The sequence below is a fragment of the Benincasa hispida genome, chromosome 2 (genome assembly GCF_009727055.1).
Source record: "Benincasa hispida cultivar B227 chromosome 2, ASM972705v1, whole genome shotgun sequence".
Taxonomy (NCBI): Eukaryota; Viridiplantae; Streptophyta; class Magnoliopsida; order Cucurbitales; family Cucurbitaceae; genus Benincasa; species Benincasa hispida.
The window spans coordinates 16,699,314-16,708,474 of record NC_052350.1 but is presented as its reverse complement, the minus strand read 5'-3'; the positions used below and the strand labels follow the sequence as shown (position 1 = coordinate 16,708,474).

The following is a 9,161-nucleotide window of genomic DNA, read 5'->3' as shown; positions in this document are numbered from 1 at the left end:
TGTCTAAGTTTCTATCTCTTGCTTATGCGGTTCTAATTTGACTATCTCAAACCTAGATTCTAATCTGCCTCTCTCAAGTCTAGATTCTTTCTTTAGACTACTCTCTCAAGTATCTCTAAAGGGTGAATGACACATACATAAGACAAGATGATCGCATAAAGTGTAAATCTTAGGTCATGCTAGCTAAGTACTTCTCAATCCATTTTGAAATTTAGTTACTCATGCGAAGTATAGAGAGATTGAACATAAGTTGAAATGCGATTTCCATTGTCTATAAATTAAATACAGAATACAGAATAGCAATAGAATGTAGAGATAAGAAGCTCGGTAGCAATGTCTTGCTTCCCGTGGTCTTTTACACTATCTTTTCATTTCAATTCCGCCCAGATTAATATTCTTGCTTTCGCAAGTGTTGACCCTCTCTCCTTTTATAGCGTTTCTCAGTAGTCTTTTGAGCTGTCCGGGAATGATCTCTTGACACCTTCTTCTCTTGGCTCGACTCCGTCTTCTATGTATAAGTATGACTATGAACAGACTAATGATTCTCTATCTTGTATATGATCTCCCTTGTTTTGCGATCTCCATTTAACAATGGTGGCCTTCGGTATTTATAGAGCTCAAAGTGGAGAAGCTTTTCTCTCTAATGATTGCAATGATGGGCGGGCATTAAATCTCCTGCTCTGATGCGCCAATTAATGGTCACCGAAAGTTGAGTATACTTGCTACAATGTAGCATTAACGGATTGTCAACTAAATTCAGATACGACCGTCATCAGCTTTCTGTCCCATCATGATTTATTATGCGGTCAGCTTGGTACACAGTCTTTATGCGGCCACCTTCTTGAGCAACTTCTCGCGATCGCATACGATCGCATGACTTTGCGATCGCAATCTTCTCAGTGCGCGCGGACGCCTAATTCCTTGGATCACAATTTTATTTGTGCCAACGCATTTTTCCTGCACAAAATAAGTAAATTAGCTGCTTTTATGCGATGGGCGCATGCGATCGAATTTTTCTCAGTTTATCACTTTTGGACATGATTTTGTATATTTTTACCGTCGCAATCTCTCATTATTTTACTTATTTGCGCTGTAATAACGTGCATTTCTACCCGTTATCACTTTATAACGCTATTTACTGTTTAAGACTGACTATTTCACCTAGATGACCTAAGTAAACTCGATCTTAATCCTGAGCTAGCTATGAACCCCTGTATGTTCGAGATTATCCTTTGATCTGCAAACGGTGAGAGTAGTCTAACAGCACTGCTCAATAAGCTTACCATTTTGGGGATAAGACCAGATGAATAGCTGGGGACATAGCCTTGCAAGATAGAGTTCACGCCTACCCGATTTAGGGATAGGAGAAAGGTTGTTATCTCAAGTACTGAATCCAAGTCTTGAACAAGGGGCCCCACCCTCTCACTGGGCTGAGAGAGTTTAGTTTAGTGATTGGATCACAAACTAGTTGTTTATTAGAGTATCAGTAGGGACTTGAGGAATAAGACGTAATCTCGGGGGTAAAACAGATATTTGATCCAGCAATTTATTACGAACAACCTGTGAATGGTCGACTTGCTGATTATGGTTAAATCATGTGGACATAATATATCTATAGTGAGGGAAGTGCAACTATGAGCTTTAGTGGAATGACCCATTAGTTAACAAATGGGGATTAATTTGGTCTAATGAGTTTAGCTAATTAATCTCGGATTGTTGGAGCCCATGATCTGTAGATTCGCGAGGTCCCCCTACTAGCTCGTAATAGACTAGCTCTAGAATAGCGTGATAAGTTAATTTGAAACGTTCAAATTCGAATTGAGAGAATTAAATAAATTATAATAGATATAATTATATGTTTAATTTTAGAATTAAACAGAATAGGAAAATTTATATATTTAAATATATAAAGATGAATATGTGTTAAAATTAATTTAATATTTGATATTAAATTAATTAAGTTTTATTTAATAGATAATGTTAATGAAATTAATTAAATTTTATTTTTTAAAATCAAAATAGATTTTATAAAATCAAATTTTGATTTTTAGATAAAATTGGAAAATTGGAAAACAAAACACTTAAAATGGAAAAATTGATTTTTCCATTATCCATCACCTAAGTAGCCATGATGCATTAATATTGCCTTGTCTTCTCCAAGCATGAGCTACAACTCATGCAACTCTTCTCTTTGCATTTTGATCTGTAATATAATGAAGAGATTGGAGTGAAAATTAGGCATGCAATCCATAGAGATTTTGAGAGAAAAACTGGTTTGAAGAAAGAGTTCTTTAGTTGTTTCTCTACAATGAGCTTTTCTCTTTCTACCCTTGATTCAAGCTTGTTTTGAGTCCTACAACTCAATCTAGAGCACCAAGAGAATAGTGGGGAAGATTTTGAGGTGGTCTACAACAAGATTTGGAGAAGATAGCAGCCGGTGAAGGAGCTTTGAAGAAGTTCTACAAGAGGTATGTCTTGAAACCCATTTTTTCTATAAAAGCATGTTTTATATTATGCCAAAATTAGTGAATTTGAGTGCTTAGATGATTCTTGTGCTTTCGTTGTTGTTGATACAATCTTACATCAGATTACTCAGAGTATACAGCAGAAGAACAATAACAATGGGATAATTCTATACTTTCCTGATCTCAGTAAAAGGATCCAATTACTTCCTTCAGCATAAAGAAGACCTCTGCATCAGCTCACTCAAAGCTACCTCTCAGAGCAAGGAAAAAATCCCTCAAATAGCTTAAAAGCTGCTATTCAGATTCTCATTACCTCATCCTTATTGCTTCTCTATGATTACTCTCATCCACAATTCCTTCAGCTTCGCCTAGGGATTTTATATAAAGTTAAAATGACAATCACACCCTCAAATCTTTAGCGTGCTTTCAGGTGATTCCCTATAACAAAGTTCGTTAGGAAGACACGTGAAAATATTCTGTTAGTTTTGTAAATCACCCCACAAAAATAATGAGACTAACATCTAGAAGAAGTAAAATTAAGTTATCACCCTTTCATAAATCTCCACCCTGATAGCTTATGTCAACTCAAGTAGCAAAGATACCTAACAACAGTGACCACCAGAATCAGGTTTCATCAAACAGGGTAAATTTTGAGAGTTTTAAGACAACTCTCAAACTTACCCAATGGCAATGGCTTCATAAAGGCATCTGCAGCATTATCAATAGAATTAATCTTTTCCAATGTGAAATTTCCTTGGTTAATAACATCTCTAAGAAAATGTTAATAAACATCTATGTGCTTAGTTCTATTATGAAAAGTCTGATTTTTAGATAGATACACAACACTTTGGCTATCACAGAATATTCTAACAGAATTGTTATCATGTATTAATTCATTTGTAATCTTTTTTAGCCAAATGGCTTTTTTTAATTGAATCAGTCGCTGAAATGTATTCAAACTCGGTTGTTGACAAGGCAACAATAGATTGAATAAAGGTTTTTGAGCTTATCAAATTCCCAAGATAAGAAAATACATTACCTGATAATGACCTTCTTTTATCAGTATCTGCTGCATAATCAACATCTACATTTATCAAATGATTTTAATTAACATAGTATAAAAGACCTACAGAAGATGTGGCTTTTACATACCTTAAGATCCACTTGACAAAATTCCAATGGTCTTTTCCGAGATTAACCATGAATCTACTGACCATACTCATTGCATATGCTAGATCCAGACGACTGCATACCATTAAATAGATTAAGCTACCGATTGCACTAGCTTTTGGTATTTTAGCTAGCAAAAATATCTTCTTCTGTACTTGAAGATTGCACAGATGATAGTTTAAAATGCATAGCTAAGGGAACATTAACACCCTTGCATTTTTCCATATTAAATTTAATCAACATCTTTTCAACATAAGATTCTTGAGATAAAGACAAAGCCCTTTTTCTTCTATCCCTTTTAATATCTATACCTAAGATTCTTCTTGCAGGTCCAAGTTCTTTCGTATCAAAATTCTTTTTCAGCTGAGATTTAAGCTTTTCAATCTTTTTTACATCTCTACTTGCAATTAACATGTCATCGACATACAGTAACAAGAAAATTGGTGACTTTCCCTTTTCATGCTTAAAATACACGTAATGATCCAATTTGTTTCTAGGGAAACAACAAGAGATAATGAAATAATCAAATTTTAAGTACCACTATCTTGTTGATTGTTTAAGACCATATAAAGATTTGTTGAGTAAGCATACCTTGTTTTTAGATCCTCTATCCATAAAACCATTAAGTTGACTCATGTAAATACTTTCTTGTAAATCTCCATGTAAAAAGTCTGTTTTTACATCTAATTGTTCTAACTTAAGATCAAACACAACAACTAAGACACTAGAATTTTGATTGATGTATGATGAACTATAGGAGAAAAAATGTCTTCATAATCAATCCCTTGTGTTTGAGTAAATCCCCTGGCCACTAGTATTGCCTTATATTTTAGTGGTTCTTTTTCCGCGACATTATATTTCAGCTTAAAGATCCATTTACAACTTACTATATTTGCTTTAGAAGGTTTATCTACTAGTGTCCAAGTATTTTTCTTATACAGCGAATCCATTTCCTCAACCATGGCCTTTTTCCATTTTTCACAATTAAGTGAGTTTATAGCATCATTATAAGTCAAAGTTTCATACTCAGTTTGATTTATCTAAACACTTAATGCACAAAGAACTAAGTCAGCAGAAGCATACCTTGATGCTGGTCTGATCTCCCTCCTTTGTCTATCTCTTGCCAGTTGGTAAGATTGGACATCTTCAAATTGCAAAGTAGTTTTTCAGGTTGTTCAAATGTTGTTGAAAATTCAGAGTCATTGTGTTCACTTGAATCAATATTTTCTTGTTGATTTTGAACGCTATCAAAACTAGTAGCTCCACCTTGTTCAAAACTGTCTGATGACACAGTTGCTCTTCTTAGTCTACTGGATGTTTCCAAAGGCAAATCAAAAGACATTTTTTCGATCACACTAGGTGAAGTTTTAACCTTATTACTCTTTGAAATTTTAGATTCATCAAAGGTTACATCTCTGCTTACAAATATCTTTTCATTTCCTTTTTCTAAGCTCCATAATCTGTAGGTTGACTCCATGTGGATAGCCTAAGAAAATGCATTTCTTTACGCGGTTATCCAGTTTTCCTTCTCTGGAGTGTGCATAGGCTGTGCAACCAAAGATTATGAGATTTAATATATCAGATGAAGTCCCTGTCTACATTTCCATTGGTGTTTTGAAGAACCGCAGATGACGAACTCCTGTTGATCAAATATACTGCAGTGACAACAACCTCTCCCCAAAAATCTGTTATCTAACTTAGTGTTGGATACTAGGCATCTTACACGTTCAAGTAATGTTCTATTCATATGCACGATCAATCCATTTTGCCGTGGAGTCCCTCTAACTGTGAGATGTCTGTCAATTCCTTTCTTGTCACATATGTCCTTGAATTGTTGATTAACAAATTCAAGGCCATTGTCAGTACGAATGCACTTCAATCTTCTGTTTACTTTGTTCTCAGTAAGAACCTTCCATTTTGAAAGGTCTTGAAGGTTTCTTCTTTTGATTTCAAAGGATAAAAACCCATACTCTCCTGGAGTAGTCATTCAAAATTGATAGGAAATACTTGGCTCCTTCAAGTGTTGGTATTTTTTAGGTCCCCATAAATCTATATGAACATACTTCAAGATGCTAGAAGATGTATGTTTCCCTTACCAAATGAACCCTTGTTGTTTTCCCATAAATATAGTGTTCATAGAGGCTAAGTGAACCAAATTTTTAAGAACCAAGTAGTCTTTTCTCATAAAGCTTCAATAGCCCTTTTTCACTGACGTGCCCAAGTCTGGCATGCCATAATTCAGTGTCTCTTTGATGTTGGTGATGAGTAATGGCTGCTATCCCGAAGATAGTAAATCTTTCTAGGATATAGATGTCATTAAGAAGCTTTCCTCTTAAGCTTTACCATTGCTCCCTTGATGATTTTCATTGTTCCACTTTCTATTTTGCACAAGTAGCCAGACCTATCGAACATACCAATCGATAATAGACTCCTCTTTAATTTTGGAATGTATCTCACCTTTGGGATCACCCTAATCTAACTATCAAACATTTTTACCTGGATTGATCCAATTCCTTTCACATTACATTCACAGTGATTGCCAAGAAGAATAGTGCCCTCTTCTGTGGATTCAAAGTCGAAGCCAGTCTTGACTGGGTGTCATATGATATGAACATCCAAAATCTAGGATTCAATCAGTAGATGTGAATCAAGACAAGCTTTCTGCAATCGTCAGGCCTCTGCTAAGTCATATCCTTAAGTGATATTTGCATTACTATTCTCTTCTCTTGTTTTATTTTCCTGCTTCATTTTTTCCTTCAACTCGAGGCAATTTTTCCTAATATGCCATTCTTTGTGGTAGTAGAAGCATTTTGTTATCTTCCCTTGCGATTTTGATCTTCCTCTATTTGTTTCAGACTTTCCCCTACTGCTACTTCCATTGGAGGATTTCTTCTCAGACCTACCTCTGGTAAAGTGAGCTTCCCCATCTTTTAATCCTGATTTCTTGTACTCAAGATCTTGAGACCTTAGGGCATTAACTACTATTTCCATTGTTAAGGTGTCACGACCATAATTAATAGCATTTTTAATTTCATTATATGATTCAGGAAGTGAATTAAGCAAAATAATAACCTTATTTTCATCATCTAGTTTTTCATCAATATTACTTAAATCTATAGTAGTTCTATTAAACTCATCCAAATTCTGTTCTAGGTCTTTAGATACATCCATTTTTTTTAATCAATAAGTTAAAAATACTACTTTAAAGTACCCAAATTGGTTCATAATGGATGTAGAAATTCAAGAACTTCCGATCAAAATAATTCAATATGAACAATTAATTTCAAGAACAAAAATAGCAATTAATTTCAAGCAATAAAATATAATAACAAATTGATTGCAAAATTAAAGAGAAGAGGGATAGAGAAATTGACACTAAAAATTTTATAGTGGTTTGACACAACTGGCCTACATCGGCTTTCCAAGCTCCTCTTGGGTATGCCACTACAAACTTGACTCTTTCTGCGACTTAGAATTGAACTGTTACAATGTTCTTTTTTTGGGAGCAAGAACGAACCAGATTCTTTCCACGATTGAGGATCAAACCATTGCAACAACTCCTTTTTCGGGATCTAGAGCAACTCTTACAAAATATTTGTTAAAAAAATGGCACAGTTACAGCTCTCTCAATAGAGTGGATTTACAAGTTGTAGCACTCAATGAATCAATTCTCACAACATAAAATATCTCAAGAAGATGAAAAGAAAAAAATTAAAGTTCGGAGAGAGAACAACAATGGTGGCTTAATGATTTATAAAGGATTGAAAATGATAAAAATTGTTATATTAATTTAGAGAAGAAGATGTGTTTAAATAGAGAAGAAAAATTGTTGAAAACCACATTTAATTAGGGTCATTGGATCTTGAAAAGGAAAAATCAATGGTGAAGATTTTGAACAGTCGTTAGACACAAACAAAAAATAATATAATAATATATATCTTTTAAAATCATTTCTTATAAAATCCAACAAAAAGAACATAGTCACAATGTGTCCAAAACTAGCAATTAATATAAATATAAAATAATATTAAATTCATTTTCTTTTTAAAACAATCCGCAAAGATGAAAAACCCACCCTGGCTCACTTATCCATTGCTCCAAGTGACACCTTTCAATTGGTCCACTATGATGAGAAAACTTATGTCACGTCATTAGTTTGAGATTTTTTCGTTAAGTTTGTTTCGCTTATATCTTCTTCGTTTGAGCTCCGATTTGAGCGATTAAAGTTGCGTTGGAATCGCTGTTCTGAGCTCTACACAATAGACACTTCAAAACATTTAAATTATATATAAGTAAAAGCATGTTTATTATCATTAAAATATTAATTAATTAATTAATTAAAATTAATTAATTTGAGGTTAAGGGTCAAAAAGTTAATAATCTTCCCCTTTTTTATGATAACAAACAAGTCAAGACAAATGAAATACAAATAGGTGTATGATATGAAATATGAACTTAAATCACAATTAACACACATACAATTTCAATACACTTGAACACAAAGAATATATTCAATAACAACATGCTTTCATTTTTTTTTTTTTTTTATCCCTCCCCCTTTGGAATAAATCAAAAAAGGATAATTATGAAAAATAATATAAAAACATGAGTTTTTTTAAAAAAAAACATGAACACATAATTTTGCATATTTCTTTTCCTATCAACATGCCTTCTAAAAAAGAAACATAACAAACAACATGTAAATTCAAGAGGCATCATAAAGAATAAACCAAGCTCAAGCTAATTCTCTTTTGACCAATTTCACAAATTTCTCCCCCTTTTTAAATCAATTGAGCACTCCCCTTAATAAACAACAAAAAACATTTATCACATAATTCAACTTGAGGGTAGATATATTGAATAAATTCTCAAGACAATTTTTTACTCAAATACAATAACTCCCCCTAAAATAATGAACAATATGTATAAGAGGGGTACAAACAAGTATTGCAATATGGTAATAGTTTCATTCAAACATGACATTCATATATAAAAGTTTATAACTCCCCTACAACCAAACACTCTCCTTCTAATAAGAAATATCAATTAAAACCAAGGAGATAAAATCATTCAAGTAGAAAAAAAATGAGCAATAGAAGTACCAAAATATCAAATATTATAACATAAACACCAATTGTTTAAAAAACAAATAATAATACCAAATAATAGCAAATTTATTTTAGAAAATTCAATATCACCAAAAAAGAGAATACATTATTGATCAAATGTAAGCATGGTATCAACATAATAAAGCATTACACCAATTCTGAAAAAAAGTTTTTAAGGGGTTCAAGAATATAAATTAATTTCATAAATACTTCCCCTATGAAAAGGAATTTAACAAATCTTTCAAACAGCTATACAAATCACATCCTTTTCAACAAGACTAATTGATAACCGGCAGAAATGCCAGTTATTATAAGCATTTTATTTAGAATCATGAGGGCTAATAAGTAGAAAATGCAGTGATAATACTTAGAATTTGCGAAAAATTGAGTCTTGCGTCAAATAGCACCTAGATCCTCA

General features: G+C 33.1%; 1 long non-coding RNA gene across 1 annotated transcript; it reads right to left on the bottom strand.

Moving 5' to 3' along the window:
• Positions 1-2,541: 2,541 nt before the first annotated feature.
• Positions 2,542-6,590, bottom strand: LOC120071831. Its single transcript, XR_005480350.1, has 3 exons — positions 4,719-6,590; positions 3,618-3,710; positions 2,542-3,534 (listed from the first exon to the last, which is right to left on the bottom strand). It is a non-coding gene; the product is annotated as an uncharacterized LOC120071831 (long non-coding RNA).
• Between the last annotated feature and the right edge of the window lie 2,571 nt (positions 6,591-9,161).